The sequence below is a fragment of the Calidris pugnax genome, unplaced genomic scaffold (assembly GCF_001431845.1).
Source record: "Calidris pugnax isolate Ruff unplaced genomic scaffold, ASM143184v1 scaffold68, whole genome shotgun sequence".
Classification (NCBI taxonomy): Eukaryota; Metazoa; Chordata; class Aves; order Charadriiformes; family Scolopacidae; genus Calidris; species Calidris pugnax.
In genome coordinates this window covers 2,888,774-2,911,646 of record NW_015090921.1, presented here as the reverse complement: position 1 = coordinate 2,911,646, position 22,873 = coordinate 2,888,774, and the positions used below count along the sequence as shown (strand labels likewise).

Below are 22,873 nucleotides of genomic sequence, written 5' to 3'. Positions count from 1 at the left end.
GGGGGTTGGGGGTGGGGGGGGTGTTAGTTTGCGTTTTCCTGCCGTCGAGCTGTGGACGGGAGCGGTGGGGAGTTGGGGAGCATCGCCCGCTCTCCTCCCCTGGAGGAGAAGACAGGGACAGAGCTTCATCTCTGGAGGATCCGTTTCCATCCCTGCACACCCGTCGTCCCCCCTCTTCGACTGCCGTTTCCATCCCCGCACACCCGTCCCCCCCCCTCCGACTGCCGTCCTTCAGCGCTGGGACGATGGCTCTGCCGGTCCTCTGCTTGCCCACCGAGATGCCAGCTTCCAGCTGCTGGGATGCCAGCTCCTCTCGTGTTCTCCTTCTCCAGGGTCAGCCAGGCTCCTTGCACATCCCACAGCCTTGCCTTGTCGGCCTCCTGGGATTCGGGTCAATTCTTGGCCCACGTAAGCAAAGGGGTGGAAAAACGTTGGATCACTGAGGTCTGAAGGGACCTCTGGAGGTCACCTGGGCCACCCCAAAGCAGGGCCAAATTTGAGCAGGTTGCTGATGTTGGGTTTTGAGCATCACCGTGGTGGAGACTGCACAGCCTCCTCAGGCACCTGCTCTCGTGCTTCAACTCCTGGGTTGGTTTTTTTCGCCCGCCCCCCGATTTCTGTTCAGTTTCCCTTGTTGCAACCTCTGCCTCGTGTCTCTTAGGTTGTCGCTGTGCACCTCTGGGCAGCATCTGGCTCCATCTTCTCTGTACCTTCCCATCAGGTAGCTGAAGATGGCAGTAATATTCCCCCTCAACCGTGTCTTCTGCAGGCCAAACCACCCCTGTTATCTCACCCTCTCCTGTATCTGATAGCTCCTGCCCCCAACCAGCTTGGTGGCCCTCTGCTGAACTTGCTACAGCTCGTCAGGATTTTGGGTGTGTGGAGGGGAGGGGGCAAAGTAGTGCTCCCAGGTGGCATCACAGGTGCTGGATGGAGAGCCCTAATTTCAACCTCCACAGTCAAGCTCTAGCTGGGGAGTGGAGGCCTTGCAAGGTCACCCCACCATGGAGCAATGTTCTCCTCTGGTCTCAGAGCCGGTGCTACTGGCTGCCCGGAGCTCCTGGCAGTTTTTGGCCACTAGACAATTCTGCGTGGCATCTCTCTCCAGCTCTCAGGGGTTCAGGCTGCCGTTCCTACAACGTACATCAAAGCCTGCACCGAGGGGATGCTCTCCACGTGTGAGCAACCTTCTGCAGCACAGGCACGTAGGGGAGAAGTAAAACGGGATGGGGCTGGAGGGGGCCAGCACGCCCGCTGGGATGACTGGAAATGCCCGTCAGGTTGTTTGGTGCGCGGATGCTTCTCTTGCTCTTCTTCCGCTGATGGTGGAACCTGGTTTCCTCCAGCTCAAGAGCGATGAACACAGCACCCGGAGCTGCGGGGGAGAGCAAGGAGAGAATCCCATGGGCCTCCGAGAAGGAAGGGGCTCCCACACGTGCCCGTGGGAGGTGAGCTGGGTGGGAAGCCGTGCGGGATAATTGGCTGTGCGCTGCTGAATTTGTGCCCACCTGAGCGTCGGAGCCGAGGGTGACGTGAAGTTCCACCTCCTCCAAGGAGATTGCGGGGGAAGGCTTTGCTGCACTTGCTTCTGGTGAGAAGTACAGCCAGCTCCTGCCCCAAAAATGCTTTCCAGCAGCCATCGGTGAGGAAATTTGTACCCCCTTTGATTCTGGGCTTCGGCCAGAGTGGTTGTGGCCGGGAAGCAGGGCTAGAGGAAGCTTAGGCAACGGGCTGGAGCTTGCCCACTGGCAGTGGTGAGTCTCTGGAGAGAGCCCTGGCTTCGAGTAGAGAGGTCTCTTGAGGTGGACACACGCTGCTGGGCTCTGGCTGTGTTGACACGGGGAGGCACAGCCATGGCACAGGCAAGGGGGACAAAATGTCAAGAGAGTCTGCCTTGTCCTCAAAGGACACGAGCCCCGAGGGGATTTGAAGCAAGAGAGGGGTGAGCTCCCAAGCTCTGGCCTCCAGCAGTATGTTAGTCCCCTGCGTTTTACGAGCGTGCTTATTTCTGTACCTTGTAATTGCCTTAAAGGAGGGTGGAGTAATTGGCTCCAGAGCTGACGGAGACAAGTGCACAATACGTGCATCCGGGCCACGGATGGGTAATTCTTTTAATTGGGGCTGATAAAGAGATTGGGGCTGATCAGATAATAGGTGGTTAGGATTAAATTTCCTTCCTAGGTGCCCCGTTTCTTGCACCGTGAGTGAACGGTTTACCCTTTCCAGGGGGGACTTGGGGAGGGAGTGTGAGTGCTGGGGACAAAGCCCCTTTCTTGCTCTCCCCGGTGCCGGCGGGGTGGGATGCTGCAACGGGTCTTCCTCGTGGGCTTTTAGGGTCTTTAAGACATCTCCCTTCCAAGGAGATACGTGTGATGGGCCCGCCGTGGCAGCGTGAGCAGGGAGTGTGGCTGCCATTGGGGCAGGAGGTAGGCAGTTGGCCTGCAGAGAAGGTGGGATGAAGTTTTTGGCTGTGAAAATGTCAAGAGAGTCTGCCTTGTCCTCAAAGGACACGAGCCCCGAGGGGATTTGAAGCAAGAGAGGGGTGAGCTCCCAAGCTCTGGCCTCCAGCAGTATGTTAGTCCCCTGCGTTTTACGAGCGCGCTTATTTCTGTACCTTGTAATTGCCTTAAAGGAGGGTGGAGTAATTGGCTCCAGAGCTGACGGAGACAAGTGCACAATACGTGCATCCGGGCCACGGATGGGTAATTCTTTTAATTGGGGCTGATAAAGAGATTGGGGCTGATCAGATAATAGGTGGTTAGGATTAAATTTCCTTCCTAGGTGCCCCGTTTCTTGTACCGTGAGTGAACGGTTTACCCTTTCCAGGGGGGACTTGGGGAGGGAGTGTGAGTGCTGGGGACAAAGCCCCTTTCTTGCTCTCCCTGGTGCCGGAGGGGTGGGATGCTGCAACGGGTCTTCCTTGTGGGCTTTAGGGTCTTTAAGACATCTCCCTTCCGAGGAGATACGTGTGATGGGCCCGCCATGGCAGCGTGAGCAGGGAGCGTGGCTGCCGTCGGGGCAGGAGGTGGGCAGTTGGCCTGCAGAGAAGGTGGGATGAAGTTTTTGGCTGTGTTCCTTTGGCAGGCCCTGCACACGTGCCTGGGGGCGCCTGCCATTGCCCTGGGGAAGGTCTGTGGGTGGCACGGCATGTGGGTAAACGGCACTCGAGAAACTGAGCCGAGCACCCGCCTACGTCTCTCTGGGACGGCGCTTGTCACCGTCTTTCTTTCAGCTGGTGTGAAAGCTGGGGGAGATGTGCTGGTGGGATGGTTGCCCAACCTTCCCCATCCCCGCTGTGCAAGGGGGGGGCACCGCCGTGTCCCCTCCAACCTGCTGGCCCTTGGCCGGTGAGAGGGTCCAGCCAGGGACCCATAGGGCTTTGGGTTTGCTCTCCCCAAGCACACGTTGAGGTAGAAGGGCTGTCAGGGGGTGGTGAGGAGCCTGAAGTTTGCAATCTGCCTGCTGGCAGGCTGAGAGCAGCGCTTACCTCGGGACAGGCATTTTCACAACGCACCTTGCTGCCAGCAAGGTTGAGCAATCCTCCTCCTCATCATCCTCCTCCTCCTCCACGGGTGCAGCTTTTGCATGCCTCTGGCTCTGAAACCTTCCACCGTCATCGTCTGCTCCCCATCCAGCTCACAGGCAATGGGTGGCCATTAGCTGGGCCCCGGGCCAGTGACACCCGTGGGAGTCCCCAGCTGTCCCCCTGTGGTGACACCAGGGCTTGTTTGCAAATTGGGGGTGGAATGTGCCAGGAGAGCTACTCCCACTGTTGTGTTTGCTCTACTCTCTCTGCTCCAGACCTGACCTCTTGTGGGACTTTTGGTCTTGCCAGGGGGGAAGAAAAAAAAAAAAAAAGAGGTGGGGAAAAAAAAAAGGCATTGGGCACACTGAGCAGCCACGCAGCCTCCCGTTGGGGCTGTTGGGATGGGACAGGGAAGGATCAGAGCATGTGGGGTGGTTCCTGGCAGCTCCCAGACATCTCCTGGCATGGTCCCTGCTTGCCATCTGCCCTGTCTCTCCAGCCCTGGGCACCCACTGGTGGCTCCTCTTCCCTCCCAAAATCAGAGCAGCACCCTGTGGTTCCACTGGAGAAGGTGGCAGGACCTCTAATCTGCTTAGGAGTTGGAGCATCCCTTCCAGGAAACCCTGTAATCTCCTCATGGGGCTGAGAGGAGGGGAGGACAAGGGACCCCTTCCCTCCTTTGAACAAAAACGATGGGAAGAGGGAAGGGGTTGCCAGCTGGGAGAGTTTAGGGGCTGTTTGATTGCATGAAACCTCTCGGGGAGTAAGAGCAGATGCTCGTAGGTCGAGGCCAGCCCCCTGGGATGGGGAGGGGGATGCTCTCGTGGAAGGCAACCTGAGCTCCGAGGGGCGGTGGGGGATGCAGTGTAGGATTTCCTTCTCTCCTCGTGGTGTCGTGCCTGGGGAGCAGTCAGTCTCCCCAGAGGCTCGGCAGAGCCTCTAAATATAACTTCCAGCTCCGCTGTCCGTGGAGCTCTGGTTTCTTTCTCCCAGGTGCCCCCGTGAGCTGAAGCTCCTGAGTTAGCTTTCAGCCCCGCGTTCGCTTGCCTGCTGGCTCCCGTAAGTGTGGGGCTGGCTTTTGAGATGCTGAGCTCGGGAGCAGAGCTAGGGCTCCTTGACCCTTGGGCCTCTAAACCATCGTTTTTGGAAGAGGCAGGGGCTGGCAGGAGGTGAACTGCTTCTACCGGAGACCTTTAGAGGTAGGGACTTCAGTGCAGGACCTACTAGGGGACACGGGCAAGGTGTGGGAATAGAGGAAACCTGTCCTGCTGGTTCTTGAGCTGGCACCAGACTCTGAGGGAATAAGTGCCTCTGTCTTTGCAATCCGGGAGCCTGGGAGCTTTCCCCAGGCCAGCTCTCCAGTATTACAAAAGTCATATACCCTGTGTTTCTCAGGCCTGGCAGTAGCTGCGGTGTCTCTCTCGGGGAGCTGGGAGGCTTTCTTCTCCTCCTCCCCATCAGGACGTCAGATGGTGGGTACGGCTTTGCCAGGCCAGGGACCAGGGGGGATGGAGTCCTCCGGTCTGTGCCTGACATATGTGTTAGACCTTCTCCTCCTGCCTGTGGGCTTAGGGGTTGATGCCTGGAGGGGGTGGGGGGTGTTAACTTTGTAGTTAACCGTGGGGAAACTCTTCCTCATCACACCAGGGATTAACTGAGAGGACCTCTCTTCCCAGTCCCTGCCATCCCAGCAGGAGTTAATGGGCTTCCTGCCCCAGCCCTGCCCGCCGGGCAGGTTGTGCTGTCTGGGTTTGGCTGCCAATTCCAGTTTCTACCTGCAGCCCTTGCTCCCGCGCCTGGGAACAGCCCTCCTGAGCTTTGCCCGTCTCAGGACCTGGGGAAACATCTAAGCATCCCCCTGTCTCAGAGGAGAGCTGGCAGGGACCGGTGGGAGCTGGGGAGGACCTCTTTGGGGCACAGTGGGGGGATGCTGCCCAAGGTGTAGGTGCAGGGCGGTAGGTAGGTGGCACTGGTGTGGGAAGCCCTTCTCTGGGGGGGCAGAGGTTTTGGCTGGAGGTCCTCCAACCTTCAGCTGCCACCCCATCTCCACCGTGCCCTGAGTCAGTGGGAGATGCCTTCAGTCCCCCGATGGGTGTCGCAGCAGGATGCTGGCTCGTGGTGGCCTCCAGCCGCCTGGTCCCAGCCAGAGAGGCATGAAAATCCCACCTGGGCACGGCAAGGGGGGGGGGGAAAAAGCTGGCTTCAGTCCCCCTGACGGGCAAGATGCTGGCTCGTGGTGGCCTCCAGCTGCCTGGTGCCAGCCAGAGAGGCATGCAAATCCCACCTGGGTATGGCATGGGGGGGAAAAAAGAGCTGGCTTCAGCTCTGCTCTCTGCGGGGTGGGAGCAGTCCACGCTCCGAAACACGCTGTGGCTTTGCAGAAAGTCACGTGTCCCTGCTGGCTGGCTGTCCCAGGAAGTCAGGGGAGCTAACGAAGAGGCTCGTTGCAGAGGGTTTTCCCCCGGTTTTGGCACAGCTCGGCTCCCACAGGAAACGGTGGGTGCCGGAACAGCCCCGTCCCTCGCTTACCGTTGGCAGCGCAGGTGTAGAAACAAAGAGCTGGGGGTGTTGGGGGGGACACACACTCCTTCCTGCCTGCTCCCCCCTGGCTGGGGTCAGGGGGGTCCCACCTCCTCTCCGGGATAGGGATGAGGATGGAGAGTCATGGGGCAGAAGTATCTAAGAGATCTCGGAGCCTCTTCCTAAGCTCCCAGCCTCCGGACACGGCTCGTAGCCATCCTGGAGAAGGAGCAGGGGGTTGTACCCCCACCCCAAACCCCTTCCCCAGCCATGTGCTGGCCCCTCGGTGTGAAAGTTCCCTCTCAATCAGATTATTTGTATCTCGTCCTGCCTTGCTGCCCCGGCCCTGGCCAGGAGCCACTCGCATCCAGTGCTAAGCCTCTTACTGCCCGAGCGAGGTCACCAGGCAAGCGGACGTGGCGTGGGGCACTCTGGTGGCAGGCGTGAAATGTGTGGCAGGGAGAGGGGGGGAAGAGGGTGGCGGGGGGAGAGAGATGTTTTCTACAGGGATTTTGCACCCGTCGGAGGCTGGCAGATGGTGGGATTAAGAGGCTGCAGGGCTCCTGTCCTGTGGGAGCTGCTGGGGTGCCCAGTCGGAGGCACCCAGCTCCTGGCTGGGCTATGGGTTGCCCTGGGGCCAGGGGATGCTCCAGCAGAGGTGAGGACCCCCCACCTGGGCTCAAACAACAGAGTTTTCTTGTTGTTTGAATGACCCAAGGAAGCAGATGTGGTGGGGGTGGGTGTCGGAGGGGGTCCCAAGAAGGGTTCTTCCCCCTCTGAGCTGGGTCACCAAGAACGTTGCTGCCCAACCACTGGCTGGTGGTGGCTCGCAGGTCCCAGGGCTCGGTGCCCATGCGTGGCAGGGCTGGAGGTTTTGGGAGCAGGCAGCTGCCCTGCCCAAACAATGCTCCTCCGTGCAAGGCTTGGCGAGGGCCTTCGTGATTTATTTGAAATTCAAATCCATGCCCAGACCCAGCAGCCAAGGTGAAGGCTGCCTGGAGCCGGGCTGGCGCAGGGGAGGAGGGAGGAAAGCAGGGCTCCCTCTCTGTGCCAACCTGGCCCTGGTCCCTGAGCCGTGGTGGTGAAGGTTCTTCCCCCTCTGAGCTGGGTCACCAAGAACGTTGCTGCCCAACCACTGGCTGGTGGTGGCTCGCAGGTCCCAGGGCTCGGTGCCCATGCGTGGCAGGGCTGGAGGTTTTGGGAGCAGGCAGCTGCCCTGCCCAAACAATGCTCCTCCGTGCAAGGCTTGGCGAGGGCCTTCGTGATTTATTTGAAATTCAAATCCATGCCCAGACCCAGCAGCCAAGGTGAAGGCTGCCTGGAGCCGGGCTGGCGCAGGGGAGGAGGGAGGAAAGCAGGGCTCCCTCTCTGTACCAACCTGGCCTTGGTCCCTGAGCCGTGGAGGTACAGGGTCTGGGCACCCTTAGGCTGTGTTGGGTTGGAGGTTGCTCTGGACGGGTGTGGGTTAGTATCCCAGAAGCTGGAATGTGGTGCTTGATGTTCCCTGGCTGGCTCCGAAGGGAGAAATGGCCTCGCTGACCCCAGCTCCATGGGCACACTACCTGCATTGACCTCCGTGGCCGACAGCAGGAGTTGGTGGCACAGGTGCCATTGGGGCCCCTGGGGTCTGCAAACACCCAAGGCTGTGGGGAGAGTGTGTGGGGTGAAGGGGTGGCACCGGGGAAGCAAAACTGTGGAGGGGGAGAACAGTGCCATGTGCTGGGTGGCCAGGCGTGTGTCTGGGGAGGGCTTGCTGACCGCTCTCTTTGTGTCCCTAGACTCCACCTGCCCCACAAAGGTGTCTTCCCTTGTCTCCAGGGCAGCCAGCCCGGCCGATGGGGATCCAGGAGGATAAAGCACCGGCCGGCGGTGTATAAGTACGTGGTATTTTTTGTTGGCTTGCACAGGCTGTGCAGTCGCAGCAGCTGCCGCAACATTTCTGCTCCAGAGCTCTCCTCCCTCCCACCCACCCACGTCTTGCCCCACATCACCCTCTTTCTGTCTGCACTAACCAAGGCTGCCAAAAGCCAGGCTGCCTGCCTGCTGCCTGTGTCACTAACCTTCTTCTGGAAGGCAGGTCGCCACCGGACAGCCATCGGCTAACGTGGTAGCACCCATTTCGCTGGTGTTTGTGGTGAAGGTCAGTTGAGGTTTTCCTCCTCCATCTTCCAGCCATCGTGGGCATGAGGGCTGTAGCACCTAGTCCCTGTGCACGCTGAGCACTCTGAAGAGCTAAGATAACAACAGCGAGAGGAGGGTTTAGCTAAATGGCCGAAGCAGCCTGAAGTTCAGTAGGGTTGGGGTTGCCAGACGTGATGGAAAACCAGAGCCTTCATGGGAGGCTTCGTGATTGCTGGGATGTAGTTGCTGGGTGGGAGCTGGTGCCTAGGTGTCATGGTTTAACCCCAGCCAGCAGCTGGGACCACACAGCTGCTCACTCCCTCCCTCCACAGCGGGATGGGGAAGAGAATCAGGAGAGTAAAAGCGAGAGCACTCATGGGTTAAGATTAAGACAGTTTAATAAGTAAAGAAAAAGTTTGTGCATGCAAGCAAAGCGAAACAAGAAATTCACTCTCTGCTTCCCCTGGGCAGGCAGGTGTTCAGCCATCTCCAGGGAAGCAGGGCTCCATCACGTCTAACTTGGGAGGACAAAATGCCATAACTCCAAACGTCCCCTGCTTCCTCCTTCTTTCCCCAGCTTTATGTACTGAGCATGACATGACATGGCATGGAATGTCCCTTTGGGCAGTTGGGGTCAGCTGTCCCGCCTGTGTCCCCTCCTAACACTTGTGCACTCCCAGCCTACTTGCTGGTGGGCAGAAAAGACCTTGCCTGCTCAGCAACAACCAAAAATACTAGCGTGCTATCAACAGTATTCCCATTCCAAACCTAAAGTGTAGCACTGTACCAGCTGCTAGTAAGAAAGTCAGCTCTATCCCAGCTGAAACCATGGTGCTTGGCTAGCCGTGGTGTTGGGGGCTCATGAGTGCACCTGAGGAAATGTGGAGGTAGGGCATCCTGGGCTTTCCCAAGTTTCCTGCTTGGTCTCCAGCTTGCCCAACCATGTAGGCACAAAAGTCTTGTGTCCCAGCACTCCTTGGCAGTCCTGTGGTTGGAGGTGTTTGGGATGAGGAGCAGCGTGGCCGGTTGGTGCTCTGCAGAGGGGAGATGGATGGGTTTTGGAAAGACCCAAAGTGCTGTGGGTTGAACAGCAGAGGGCACGGTCGCTCTTCTGCGCCGCTTCAGCCCTGTGCTGTGGCGTGTCCTCCTTGCAGGGTCACTGGCCTTGTCTCCTCGCTCCTGGTTTTGCTTTCCTTTCTTCCGCAAGGGAGGCAAAGCATCTGTGAGGAGCTTTTTTTTCGTGGTGCCTCGGGCTGGCTGATGCTCAGAGGCAAACCTCCAGCCATGGCAGCTGTTAGCCAGCTCGAGGGCCTTCGTGATTTATTTGAAATTCAAATCCATGCCCAGACCCAGCAGCCAAGGTGAAGGCTGCCTGGAGCCGGGCTGGCGCAGGGGAGGAGGGAGGAAAGCAGGGCTCCCTCTCTGTGCCAACCTGGCCCTGGTCCCTGAGCCGTGGTGGTGCAGGGTCTGGGCACCCTTAGGCTGTGTTGGGTTGGAGGTTGCTCTGGACGGGTGTGGGTTAGTATCCCAGAAGCTGGAATGTGGTGCTTGATGTTCCCTGGCTGGCTCCGAAGGGAGAAATGGCCTCGCTGACCCCAGCTCCATGGGCACACTACCTGCATTGACCTCCGTGGCCGACAGCAGGAGTTGGTGGCACAGGTGCCATTGGGGCCCCTGGGGTCTGCAAACACCCAAGGCTGTGGGGAGAGTGTGTGGGGTGAAGGGGTGGCACCGGGGAAGCAAAACTGTGGAGGGGGAGAACAGTGCCATGTGCTGGGTGGCCAGGCGTGTGTCTGGGGAGGGCTTGCTGACCGCTCTCTTTGTGTCCCTAGACTCCACCTGCCCCACAAAGGTGTCTTCCCTTGTCTCCAGGGCAGCCAGCCCGGCCGATGGGGATCCAGGAGGATAAAGCACCGGCCGGCGGTGTATAAGTACGTGGTATTTTTTGTTGGCTTGCACAGGCTGTGCAGTCGCAGCAGCTGCCGCAACGTTTCTGCTCCAGAGCTCTCCTCCCTCCCACCCACCCACGTCTTGCCCCACATCACCCTCTTTCTGTCTGCACTAACCAAGGCTGCCAAAAGCCAGGCTGCCTGCCTGCTGCCTGTGTCACTAACCTTCTTCTGGAAGGCAGGTCGCCACCGGACAGCCATCGGCTAACGTGGTAGCACCCATTTCGCTGGTGTTTGTGGTGAAGGTCAGTTGAGGTTTTCCTCCTCCATCTTCCAGCCATCGTGGGCATGAGGGCTGTAGCACCTAGTCCCTGTGCACGCTGAGCACTCTGAAGAGCTAAGATAACAACAGCGAGAGGAGGGTTTAGCTAAATGGCCGAAGCAGCCTGAAGTTCAGTAGGGTTGGGGTTGCCAGACGTGATGGAAAACCAGAGCCTTCATGGGAGGCTTCGTGATTGCTGGGATGTAGTTGCTGGGTGGGAGCTGGTGCCTAGGTGTCATGGTTTAACCCCAGCCAGCAGCTGGGACCACACAGCTGCTCACTCCCTCCCTCCACAGCGGGATGGGGAAGAGAATCAGGAGAGTAAAAGCGAGAGCACTCATGGGTTAAGATTAAGACAGTTTAATAAGTAAAGAAAAAGTTTGTGCATGCAAGCAAAGCGAAACAAGAAATTCACTCTCTGCTTCCCCTGGGCAGGCAGGTGTTCAGCCATCTCCAGGGAAGCAGGGCTCCATCACGTCTAACTTGGGAGGACAAAATGCCATAACTCCAAACGTCCCCTGCTTCCTCCTTCTTTCCCCAGCTTTATGTACTGAGCATGACATGACATGGCATGGAATGTCCCTTTGGGCAGTTGGGGTCAGCTGTCCCGCCTGTGTCCCCTCCTAACACTTGTGCACTCCCAGCCTACTTGCTGGTGGGCAGAAAAGACCTTGCCTGCTCAGCAACAACCAAAAATACTAGCGTGCTATCAACAGTATTCCCATTCCAAACCTAAAGTGTAGCACTGTACCAGCTGCTAGTAAGAAAGTCAGCTCTATCCCAGCTGAAACCATGGTGCTTGGCTAGCCGTGGTGTTGGGGGCTCATGAGTGCACCTGAGGAAATGTGGAGGTAGGGCATCCTGGGCTTTCCCAAGTTTCCTGCTTGGTCTCCAGCTTGCCCAACCATGTAGGCACAAAAGTCTTGTGTCCCAGCACTCCTTGGCAGTCCTGTGGTTGGAGGTGTTTGGGATGAGGAGCAGCGTGGCCGGTTGGTGCTCTGCAGAGGGGAGATGGATGGGTTTTGGAAAGACCCAAAGTGCTGTGGGTTGAACAGCAGAGGGCACGGTCGCTCTTCTGCGCCGCTTCAGCCCTGTGCCGTGGCGTGTCCTCCTTGCAGGGTCACTGGCCTTGTCTCCTCGCTCCTGGTTTTGCTTTCCTTTCTTCCGCAAGGGAGGCAAAGCATCTGTGAGGAGCTTTTTTTTCGTGGTGCCTCGGGCTGGCTGATGCTCAGAGGCAAACCTCCAGCCATGGCAGCTGTTAGCCAGCTCACCGCCGCACGGGCTTGCGTGTCCTGCTGGCGTTCAGAGCCACGCATGGGCACCCACCCAACCTCTGCACCTGGAGCCTGGGCTGCTCCCCACACCTCTGGTGGTCTCCAGAGCACCCTGTGTCACCCTGGGGTAGTGGGAGTAGAGAAACTCAGGGAGCAGAGCGGGGTAGCCCTGGGCTACCGGTCTGCAGTGAAGTGTTAGCCCAGGCTGGGAAGGGGGGAGGTGGTCTGCTCTCTGCCTTGACAGTGCCTCTTCCCCTGGGGTCTTCTCTCTAAAGGATGGCAAGAGAAAAGAGCCCATCAGTGAGGCTGCAGAAGCCAGGGATGTTAGGGAGAGAGAAGAAAAGGAAGCACGTCAGAGCACATATGCTGAGGGCATTTAGAATAAAAACAGTGGAGGAGGAGGAAAAAAAAAATCAACAACAACTCAACAACTTCTCCTCCTGCCTCCCCATTTGTAGCAAAGGGACAAACTGACATTTAGCGAAACCAAGAAGTGATAGATTGAACGGTGCTAAAAGGAGTCACTTTGAATTTTGACGTGAGGTGGTGGGGAGGGGTAGAAAGAAAGACTCAGTAGCTCGCTGCCACGAGGGGAAAAAGTGAAACCAAAGATTAGACTCGGTATCAGTAACAGGGTCACAGTTAAACCAACAAATGCCTTTCGGGTGGCAAGTCGGCATGTGCTTTGCTTAGTCATGGGGTCATGATGAAGGCTTGGGAGGCAGAAACGTGTCTTTCCTGTCTTAGCCTCAGGCTTTGTTGGGGGGGAAGGTCTCTGGGGACCGGGTTTCTGAGGGATGCTGAGCAGTTCTCCCCTTGCAGACCCCTGTGGGGGCTGCCACTTGTGGTTTCGAGGTGCGTGGGACTGGGCTCTCCTGGAGTGGAAAGCCTCGCTCGGGGCTGCGTGGGGTTGGGGGAGCCTCTCGGCTCCGAGTGGTGGTTTCTGCTCGAAGGCAGCAGACTGAAAGCTGTGACAGCAGCAACAGAAAGCTGTGACCGTAGGCAACGGTCCCCCTCGCCCCCCCTTCGCCTGTGTGCGTGTTCGCAGGGTGAGGGCTTGGTACATCCCACGGGGAAGGACGAGGATGGGCAGCAGCTGGCTTGAGGAGAGGGCTCTTGAGCTTCCCACTCCCTCCAGGGAAAGGGACTTGGAGAACCAGTCACCTTGGTCTCTTGCTGGTCCGTTTGACGTGGAAGGGATTTTGGGGCCACCTCCGGGCTGTTTGCGTTTGCAAGTCTGGGTCCTGCCAGCCCAGGACTCCCAGGAGGGAGGTGGAACCGTGGTGGGGGTAAGGAGCAGGAGGTGGTGTCAACGGGGGTCCCTGCTGTGCATAGACCATGGGGGACAGGGAGAGCAGGTTGGGCACGGGGCAGTTGGGGAGAAGCTGTCTCGGTGGGAGGTGGGACTGGGGAGGAACCGCACGTATCTCGTACCGGCCATCTTTGCTCTGAATGGGTGGCTAGTTATAGCACGATTTTAATTTCCTCTCTGATAAAGCATCCTGCCAAGTCTCAGAGAGTGGGCGCTAACAGTGATGGAGCGGGGACTGTTCCTGGGGGCACTTCTGCAGCCTCTCCTCCTCCTGTGGTCACAGCCACTGTGAGGATGCTGGGACCTGCTTAGTGGATGGTGGCACCTAGCCCTTTCCTGGCAAGTGGGAAGAGAAGTCCAAAGGACATCTACCCTGCGTCGGGAAAGGGGCAGAGCCCTCCATCCTTCAGCACAGGTTTGAAGGGAGAAAGGGCTGAGCAGGGAGGGAATATCTCCTGCCTGCCCTGGGCATCTCCAGCTTCCCTTCCCCTCCGGCGCCATGAGAAGAGGACCGAAGGCAAGCCCTGCAGCAGCTTTTGGGGGTGACGAGGTTTGCTCACGTGTTCCCCGCAGGAGCTCCTGCTGCTTTGCAAAGGCCACTTGCTCCTTCTGCCCTCACACGGACGGTGGTGGCGGCGGTCGCTCAGCCTTTGGGCCTGGCTCCCCTCTGCTTAATGGTTTCCTGTGCACGGCTTTCAAGATACCCGTCGGGGAAGGCAGCTGGCCGCCGTCGCCCTCGCCGTGCTGGCAGCAACCCCCTCCTCCCCTGACGTTTTGTTATGATCATTTGAACTGTAGTCTCTCTCCAGGCCCCAAGGAAACGCTGGGCACTGTCCAGAGGCACGCAGGCTCCTACACACGGAGGAGAAGGTCCTCCCGTCTAATTTTAGTAGCCGTGACATGAAGGCGAGGGGAAGGGGCAGGCAGGGTGTGAAAGGACAAGGTCCCAGCTGCGGCCACCCCTGCTGGCTCCGCTAGCGGCCACGTGCAAGGCCATGGGCTCCCATCGCCTGGTAAATGACCAAAATAACAATAAACGGGTGACTCACCCTTTGCAGGCACGGTGGAGCGAGCTGGCCTTCAGCGCCACCGCTCTCTGCAAAGGTCAAAGCGGGTTTCGTGGCCCCGAAAGGGAGCTGGGTTGTGTTTTGGCCAGGGGCAGGTCCCTGGGGGACGGCTGGGGGACCCGGAGAGCGGCGAAGCGTGACGGGGAGGTCCCCCAGCCTGGCTGTGGGAGATCCCACAGGGGTTTTTGCAACAGCAAGGGGAGGTGAAAAGCTCCTGAGACATCTATAGAACCTTCCTGGACCACACACTGTTTGTAACTCAGGAGCAAGTTGCCTCCTGTGCCCAAAAGCAGGCTCTCCACGGCAGGCGGCTCGGCTCCCATCAGCCGTGCAAACCCTTGTGTCTTTATCAGGGTCCGGAGGAGGCAGGAGGGAAACTGCCTCCCCCTGATCCTCCTGTTGCCGCTCGGAGGGAAGCGGTGGCATCCCTTGTCCACAGCTGGGTGCCGGGGTGGGGGACGGACAGACCCCCTCTTCTTTCTGGGTCCCCCTCCGGTGCGTGCGCCTCCGGCCGGGTGCTGCTGGGGGAGGAAGTGCAGTTGGTTATTTTAACGAGCGCTGTCAGGGTTTGCAGCGCGGGGAGGAGGCGGAGGGAGAAGCCGAGTGAGCGCTCGCTCGCTGCCTCGCTCTCCAAACTAGGACTTGGTTGGGGAGGGCTGGCCCACCGCCGCCGCTGCCGCCCCGGCCACCACCGCCACCCGCTCGGCACCTGCAGGGACCCCCACGCCGCTCCACCATCAGGTCACGGGGCAAGGGGGGTGCTTTTCCCCACGCTCTCCCCTTCTCTCCTCCTCTTCTTCCTCTTCCCCTCACTTTTCTCTGCTTTTGTTCGTGCCGGGTGGGGGATGGGAGAGGGGCCGGGGGAGCCAGCCCTTTAGTTCGTGGGTATGGTCCCGAGTAGGTGCTGGGTGCCACCCCGTTGGGTTCAGGCAGACCCCTGGAGTCACCCCTGAGACCCTCTCAGCCTTGCTCCCCCTGGGCTGAGTTTGCTGCCGGAGCCCACAGGGCTACGAGCCGTCCTCGGGGCGGTGAAACACGGCTGCCGTGGCACTCGGTGACAGCTGGCTGTTGTTTCCTCTACAGAAGGGGTGTAGGGTGTTTCTCTGCCAGAGGTGTGTTTCCAGCCACCCTGTCTGCTGCCTGTAACTGGCTGTGTCCTAGGTGGCATGGGGATGGCAGCGGGAAACTGATGGTAGCATGGGGTGCCACCCTGTCCCGGGACCCCTGGGTCCTGGCCGCTTTGCCGTGGGGTAGTTTAGGGAAGCGGGACAGATTTGAGGGCTCCAAGCATCTCCCCTGGTGCTGGTGGCAGCGAGGCACCCTGCTTCTGCTGGGAAGAGTGGGATGCCCTTCCTGACCCCCACCGTGGGCTGGAGGGAGGCATGCAGCTCCCATCTTTCTGTTATCAGCTGTAGCTGAGCGCCAGAGGCTCTCTTGGCTTTGCTTTGGGAGGGTGCAAAGCTCTTTGCGTGCTTTTGGAAGGTCAAAGACTTCCCAGCCCTGGGAATCGCTGCCTGTGCTCCGCATCCCACCGCACTCCAGCTTCATCTTCACGCCGGGTTCATCGCCTCCTCCCTGGGGCTGCAGTGGGAAAAATCCCGGGCTGCTCGGGGAGTTTGGGTCAGAGAGTTGGGCTGTGGGACCCACCTCCCTTTAAACAGCACATCCCTCGAGTCCCTCCTCAACGGGAGGCGCAGAGCTGTGCGTGCTGAAGGAGGGGACCAGCCCTGGGGAGAGGACAGTGGGAATCCCCTCCAAAATTTCCGGGGCGCCCTGCGTGTCACTCCGCAAAGGGAGCTCAGAGGGAGAGAAGAAACTCTCAAAGTCCTTCCCAGCCTGCGCCGCTGGTCCTGCTGATGGGACCAAAATAGAAACTGCGTGGCCGGCCCCTGCCTCGGCCCCAGCACGCCGGGCTGGTGGTGGTTGCTCACCCTCGGCGTTTCACCCCGGATTCGTTCCCTGCCTGAGGCCGTCGGTCTTGGCCGCTTGGCTCCCCAGCCAAACGCGGAGACAGATTGTTTAAATCAGGGCCGTCGGGTTTCTTGATAACCAGGAGGCAGATTATTTACTGCAGTGGCAAATAAACTTCATAATGTTATGATGGTGGAAAGTTGTCAAGGGATATGAAAGCCCGGAGTCAGCCCAGGAGCCTCCAAGGAGACGCCTTTGGTTTAAATTAAGACAAAACACTGTCTTCCATGGATTTTTTGGGAAGGAAATCACATTGTTGTAATGGGAACATTACTCTGGGCCTCAGGGCTGGCAAACTCTTAACTTTATGAAGCATTAAGTGGAGGGTCTGAGCTAGTCTGGCAGATGTGCCTTAAAGCACCTCTCAGGTTTGCCCTGCGAAGGTGGTGAAGGGGAGGTGGCACCAGGGCATCGTGCAGAGCTTGGGGAGAGGTGGGATGGAGCTGCCACCAGAAAGATGTGGTGTTTTGCAAGAAACTGTAAAAAAAAATAATCTCAGGCCATTGTGTTCCCAGCCCCTGTTCTCCCAGCAAGCCAAACTTGAGAGCGTTTTGTTGCGAAGGGCCAGGCAGGAGGGTGGGATGGCTGAGCCCTTTGCCTTGGGCACAGCTGGGCCAGTTGGTAGGGACTGTGCTCAGGACACTGCATGGCCTTGGACAGTTCCTTCCACTTGGCTTTGCCCCTTGGAGAAGCTTCCCATGACAAGCTGTGGTGTTCCTTTGTGTGTTTCCACAGTGTTTTGTTCCTTTGCCTTGCCTACAACCCTCTGCAAGGAGATGCTGGTGCCTGTCCCTGCATCCATCCCCCTCCTCCGTGGGGCATCCCCAGCTCCCAGCGAAGCATGAACACCCCCAAAAGTGGTGTGAGGTTAATGTTAGTGACCATGTCTCATCCTCAGCATGATGATCTTCCCAGGGCACCCACAGTCAGGAGAGATGCTGAACTGGTGATGGTGAGCTGTCGCTGCCAGCCTGAGGTTCCTGTCCCCTGAAATAAACCTCGTGGGCAAGTTTTGCTTCTGGTCATCTTGTGCAGGGTTCCCGTTAGCCTTTCTTGCCTGGACTGTGTCAGGGTGTTGGCATCAGGTCCACACGCTGGCACTGCTGTGACACTGGGGAACAGAGGTGTGTAGGTGTGGGAGCAGGAGGCTGCAAGTTGTGCTCTTGCTCGGCCACGTGCAAGATGGGTACAGGGGCCAAACTGACCTTGCTGCCTGACCCTTGTCAAGCAGCGCAGTCCTGGGGCCTTCAGGTTGGTCAACCAAAGTGCCCAGTAGCACCAGCAAGCTTCTGAGCAAGCTGGCAAAGCCCTGAGATGTCGCCAGGGGTGCCTTGCTCTCGTTGCCCAAGCCCAGTAGCCCTGGCAGGGGCCTCTACGCAGCTCCCTGCAGAGAGGGGTGTTGGGGCTGCACGTGCAGAGACCTCAAGGCTGGGAGGAGGTCCTCTGCAGCTGCCTGTGTGACCACCAGCTGGTTTCTAAGCCCTTGCCTGGCTTTCACACTAGGAGGGAGGTCTGAAGTCCTCTGGGTCAACCCTGGGGCCCACTGAGAAATAGGTGGGGGACCTGTTCCCCTCTGAGTGCCCTGCAAGGAACAGAAACTGTCTTCTGCAGCCTGGAGGGGCAACCTTAAGGTTGCAGCAGTACTTTTCTCCTCTGCGGTATGAGGGTGACAGCACAACTGAGAACGTCCTGGGCCACAGTTTGCTCTGGGAAGGCCGTGCCCTTTGCAGCTTGGGAGTCTTGAGAGCAAGGTGCTGTGGCCCATGTAGGCAGTGGCACTTGTTGCAGTAGATCAAATGAATGAAACCTAAAATAGGTGAGCTCATACCGTAGCTCATCCCCTCGTCCTGCTTTGGAAAGCTCATGGTTTGGATGGAGCCTCCTTACCTCAGTGCTAGTGTGAGTGGGGAACCACATCTCCTTGATCGTGCTGGAGGGTGCTGCAACCAAAGCCCTGAGGGCTGCACCACCTCTTGACCAGCGTGCTCCTGTCCCCATCTGGCATGTGGGCACCTTCCTCAGCAGACCTCATCTGTGCCAGTTGCTCTGGGGGGCTGGCCAGGGAGCCCCAGGGAGAGGAGAGGGGAGCAGGGACAGGATCTCATCAGGGATGGCAGCGTACATGGGAAGAGTGAGCATCAGAGCACTGAAGGGATGGCAGGATGCGAGCTTGTGATGGAAACCAAGGCTGAACGCAGGCGGCGGTACGTCAGCGGGGCGGGGATGAGCTGCAGCTCCCTGGATGAGCTCCCAGGCTCTTCTCCCTTGGTCCCTCCAGTGTCCTGGCAGGGAGGAGACAGAGAGGCAGAAGCCCAGGAGATGTCGGTGTCACGCAGGGGTGGCTATTAATAACACTTACACTTTCCCCGCAGTTGAGCTGTGCAAGTCAAGCGTCCTTGGCAGGGGAAGGCAGCTTGTAAAGTGAAACGGGCTGCTGCTTGCACACTGCCAGCTCTGGTGGCACCGTGGCTCCCCAGCACCCGCAGCAAGCTGGGACACGGGGACGCAGCCAGCTGCCGTCAGGAAGGGCGCTCGTCACGGAGCAGGGCGAAACTCTCGGACTCCTTTCCCTTGCTGCAGCCCCGTGGTTGGAAAAAATGCTTTCCAGTCGACTAACTGGAGGTTTGCTGAAAGGTCGGGAGGAGCTGATGGTGTTTTTCAAGTCCAGGCTTCTCCAGGGCTCAAAGCTTGTGCCATGTGCTGGCAGCAGTGTCCTGCAGAAGGGTCCTCTTGCCAGCCTTGGTGCCAAGTTTGGCACAGTACAAAGGTAACCTGGGCTCTCTCTTGCTTCTGGGTGCTGGCGGGAATAGACCAGGCTGCTGGAGGGACAGAGGGAATCATATTGTAGAGGAAGGGCCAAGCAGGTGTGTGACACAACATCCCTGTACGTGTCTAAGGGCACAGAGGGCTTCTTCAGTATGGTGCATGGGGGTTTGCTTGAGGCTGGTGAAGCAAAGCAGAATAATGGAGCTCAATATCCAGAAGCTCCTCCTGACTTAGGCAGAGCCTATGCCTTGAGGGCCACTGGGTGTTTAGCCCTAGGAGTCAGCCTGTCTGATTTTGGAGCTATTATCACTGCAGGAGGGATGGCTGCTGGCTGTCCAGAGAGCAGGGTCCTCCATATCAGCTGATCCACAAACTCTGTGTCCACTGAAGTTACAAGATGCAAGTTTTTCCTCTTTTTTTTCCCCGCTTGACCTTTGTATAGGGCATTTAGGTCCTGCCACCAAGTTTCGCTCTGTTGCTAGACACGGAGTTCCTGGAGAGCTTCCTGCAGCAGCCCCCTCCTCTCCTGGCTCTGGCGGGCAGCACTGCTGCTGCCCATCCTCCAGGACATGGTCCTGCTTCAGCAGCATCTCTGCCCACCAATGCCAAGCAGGGAGTATAGGAGGCTGAGGAGCTCTGAAGGGAAAAAAAAACACCTCCCAAGAGCCCTGACTGCAGATCATGAGCAGACCAGAGCTGCTGACTCCTTCCTCATTCACAGAAGGAGATTGAAATGATAGTGCAAAGCTGCTTGTGAGTTGATATCCTAGTGCGTGCAGCAGAACTTCCTTTCCCTCCCACCCAGCAAATGCCAGGCAGCCTCCATCCAGCCTCCTTACCCACTGAGCTGAGCAACGTAGTCTGCAGAGCAGCTACAGGCACCCCTTCTTCTCCATCTTGTCTCGGCGACAAACGGTGGAGATCCCACAAGTGTGTTGGTGTTAGGCCAGGGGCTTCCAGGGTTTAGTTCTTCTCCAGGTGCTCTGCACGCAACTCTGCTTGTGCACACCAACCCTGGGCACCCCTGGCAGGCTGTCCATCTGCTCCACCAGCAGCAGCTCTCAACACCTGCGACACACCATTTGGAGCTCAGATTTGGAAGTAAGTTGCGAGAGATGGGGTTATCTTCACCATCATATCTGAGCTGGCACATGGTGCTGTTGAGGACTGTCAGATGGTTGCCTGATAATAACCTTCACCACTGGTGGCCTGAGCGTGAGTCCATGTGCCACTTGCAGACAGCCATGAAGATAAAAAGGACCATAATCAGCCAGTACCCAAACATAAATGTCAAGCCAAGGTTGTTCTAGCAGATTTCCTCACGAGACTGTGGTGCAAAAAGGAAGGAAGCTGTGTTGAGAGATCTTCCTGCCCACAGCAGCAGCTCAGCAAGCAGTGCAGCAGCTTCACACTGGTAGAATATCTGGGGCAGGAGGGAGTATCCATTCAGCTCATCCGGGATGTAGTTGGACAGTTAAAGCTGGTCAAGAAGGGTCTGCTGCAGCATCTCACACCCAGGCAGTGTTCTCTCCTGTGGGTTTTTTTTTAACGTTTTATTTGTTCAGATAATTTTTAACACCTGTTGGTGATGATAGAGTTTACTGGGCATCATCCTTTACCATGCGTCATCCTGAGGACGATGGGGAGAAGGAACAAGAATGGAGGACTGCAGGGTTGGGATGGGCTGGAAGTAGCATGGTCAATAAAACCTGCTTTTGTCCTCCTCAGAGCTGCATGGGCCTCGGTGGTGTGCTAGTTAATTGCTGGTGACCAGGTGGCACTGGGTGCACCTGCATTGCTTGCTGTGGTGGGACCTGAGAAATCCCCCTGAGGAGGTGGCACTTTGTATTTGCTTTCAGTTCAACCAGGCTTTAGCTGCCCTCTGCTCTCTGAATTTCAGATTCCTCTGGAGGGCATCGTTGTCCTTCCTTCCCTCCTTGTGCTACGTTACTGAGTACAGACATGGCAACAAGACTGGAGAAACTAAAGAGCTGTCGTTCTTGCATACCAGGCTGGAGGAGACCGAACCAAGCCTGACCTCCAAAAATACGTACTCGGCTTCGTACTCCTCCAAAAGAAACAGAGGTGCAGCCCGATGGGTTGCTTGTGGCACAAGCACTAAGTGAAAGCTCCAGTTCACAGTTCAGAAAATAACACCAGTGTCCCATCATACGTGCATATCCCAAAACAAAAAGGGAAGCTTCTGACAGGTTTGCCCGTTTGTGTGGACTTCAGGGCAGTGGAGGTTTGGGCCAGGGCGTTCTTCAGAAGGTCCTCTGGTGTTGCTGACCTGTGAGCAAGCGCATAAAAGAGCATGAGAAGGGAGGAGGGTAGAGGGAAGTGCTTCCTTGGTGCTAACCTTAGTGAAGTGGCGAGTGGTGTGCCCGTACCCTCGTGATGGGTACAGCGTGGAAATTGTTGAGTGTGACAGTGGTGGCTTGTGCGTGCCTGCAGCCTGCTCTGATCCTCTGCCTTGGGAGCAATGGGAGAGCCAGAAGTTTGCTTCTACCGAACTGTGGGTCTTGGTGGTTATTTTGAGTTGCCCTTGAAGAAATCCTCTCTATTTAGCGTCTGAAGAGAGGCAGTGGCTGGAGGGTGGAAGCAAAGCGCTAGCCCTGGAGGAGGGGGGCACGAGGGCTAGCCAGATTCAGCCCCTTCCACTCCAGCCCTTGCATGCCAAGCCACCAGTGCTGAAACTGCTACAGCACCTTCCACCTGTGGCCTGGGGCTTTCCACAGACTGCTGCAATGTCCGGGCAGCCTGTCAAGCTTCGAAGGCTGGGCAGGGAAAGCTTGAGAGCCCCAATAAAGTTCTTTCCACCAGGAGAGAGAAGTTTGGGGCAGGATGGATGGGATGATTTTTTTCCTAGCTCTCCTCTGCTCTACTCCAGCTCTCCCAGCTGCCAGTTCCTACCAAATCTGCCTGCCCTGCTTCTCCTTACCTGGTCAGGTTTCTTCTTTAGGATTCGCAAGGGCTTAGTTTCAATTTGCTGCAAATGTGGTGGGGTTGGTGCTTAGCCAGAGTGGTTCCCATGGGGAAACCAGGTGGGCCAGCTCCAGGAGAGTGATGGGGGTGGTCACCAGGGCTGGTCAGCACCTCGGGGGGCAGGGCAGGGGCTCTGCTGGTCCCATAGCAGTGAGCAGGGGCTGTGGAGGGTCCCGGCTGGGTGGTGACACCTGCCCTGCCATCATAGCATCCTGGGCTGAGCCTTGAAACTGAAGGATCTGGGGAGCTGTGGGGAGCGGGACCCCCAGCAGTGCGTCTACCCATGAAGTGGGTCAAAGCTCTGCCATCTGCATTTCCAGGAGAGTGGTGGGGGTGGTCACCAGGGCTGGTCAGCACCTCGGGGTGCAGGGCAGGGGCTCTGCTGGTCCCACAGCGGTGAGCAGGGGCTGCAGAGGGTCCCAGCTGGGTGGTGACACCTGCCTTGCCATCACAGCACCCTGGGCTGAGCCTTGAAACTGAAGGAACTGGGGAGCTGTGGGGAGCGGGACCACCAGCAGCGCGTCTATCCATCAAGCGGGTCAAAGCTCTGCCATCTGCATCACCCTCTGTCCCCTGCTGTCTTCCTTCATCCCCCTGCCCCTCGCTGCCTAGCCTGGCGACTCATGGCGGACCCTATTTTAATTCCTGGTCTCTGTGTTAACAGCCACCCCACCGGGTGCGATGGAAACCTTTTTCAGGCGGCACTTTGGGAGGAAGGGGCCGCGGCGTGCCAGCGCGGTGGCCGTGCCCACGGGCAAGGCCAGGCGGCGCTCCCAGGCCGGGCTACCCTCTGCCTCGCTGGCCCAGCGCCGCCGGGGCTCGGGTGCCCCGCTGCCAGCCCTCTCCTGCCTGGGCCTGCCCCGCCGCCCCGCTCCCCGCCGCCGTTCTAGCACCACGCCGCCATGCCTCAGCCCCAGGTTCGCCGTCCAGACGAAGCGCGGGGGCCGGGGGCGAGCCGTCGATGCCCACCTGCTGGCTCCCTCTGTCCTCCTGGCCGGCCTCATCCCCACCGGCGAGCAAGGGGATGGGGCACCCCGCACCGACAGCTCCAGATCTGAGTCTCCGGAGGATGGCGGCGGGGCGGTGGCAGGAGCCGAGCGGGGCCGGGGCGAGCGGCGGG

At 58.3% G+C, this 22,873-nt stretch overlaps 1 protein-coding gene across 4 annotated transcripts in view; it reads left to right on the top strand.

Moving 5' to 3' along the window:
• DGKZ (diacylglycerol kinase, zeta) overlaps positions 1-22,873 on the top strand; it is a 60,552-nt gene that overhangs the window by 8,684 nt on the left and 28,995 nt on the right. Inside the window, exon 1 of one of the 4 annotated variants that reach the window (XM_014950278.1) lies at positions 10,010-10,098. The exons of the other annotated variants lie outside the window; for them this stretch is intronic. The gene's annotated coding sequence lies outside the window, so the exon portion shown is untranslated. Of the gene's footprint in view, positions 1-10,009; positions 10,099-22,873 lie in introns of those variants that run through there. 4 annotated transcript variants of the gene reach the window in all.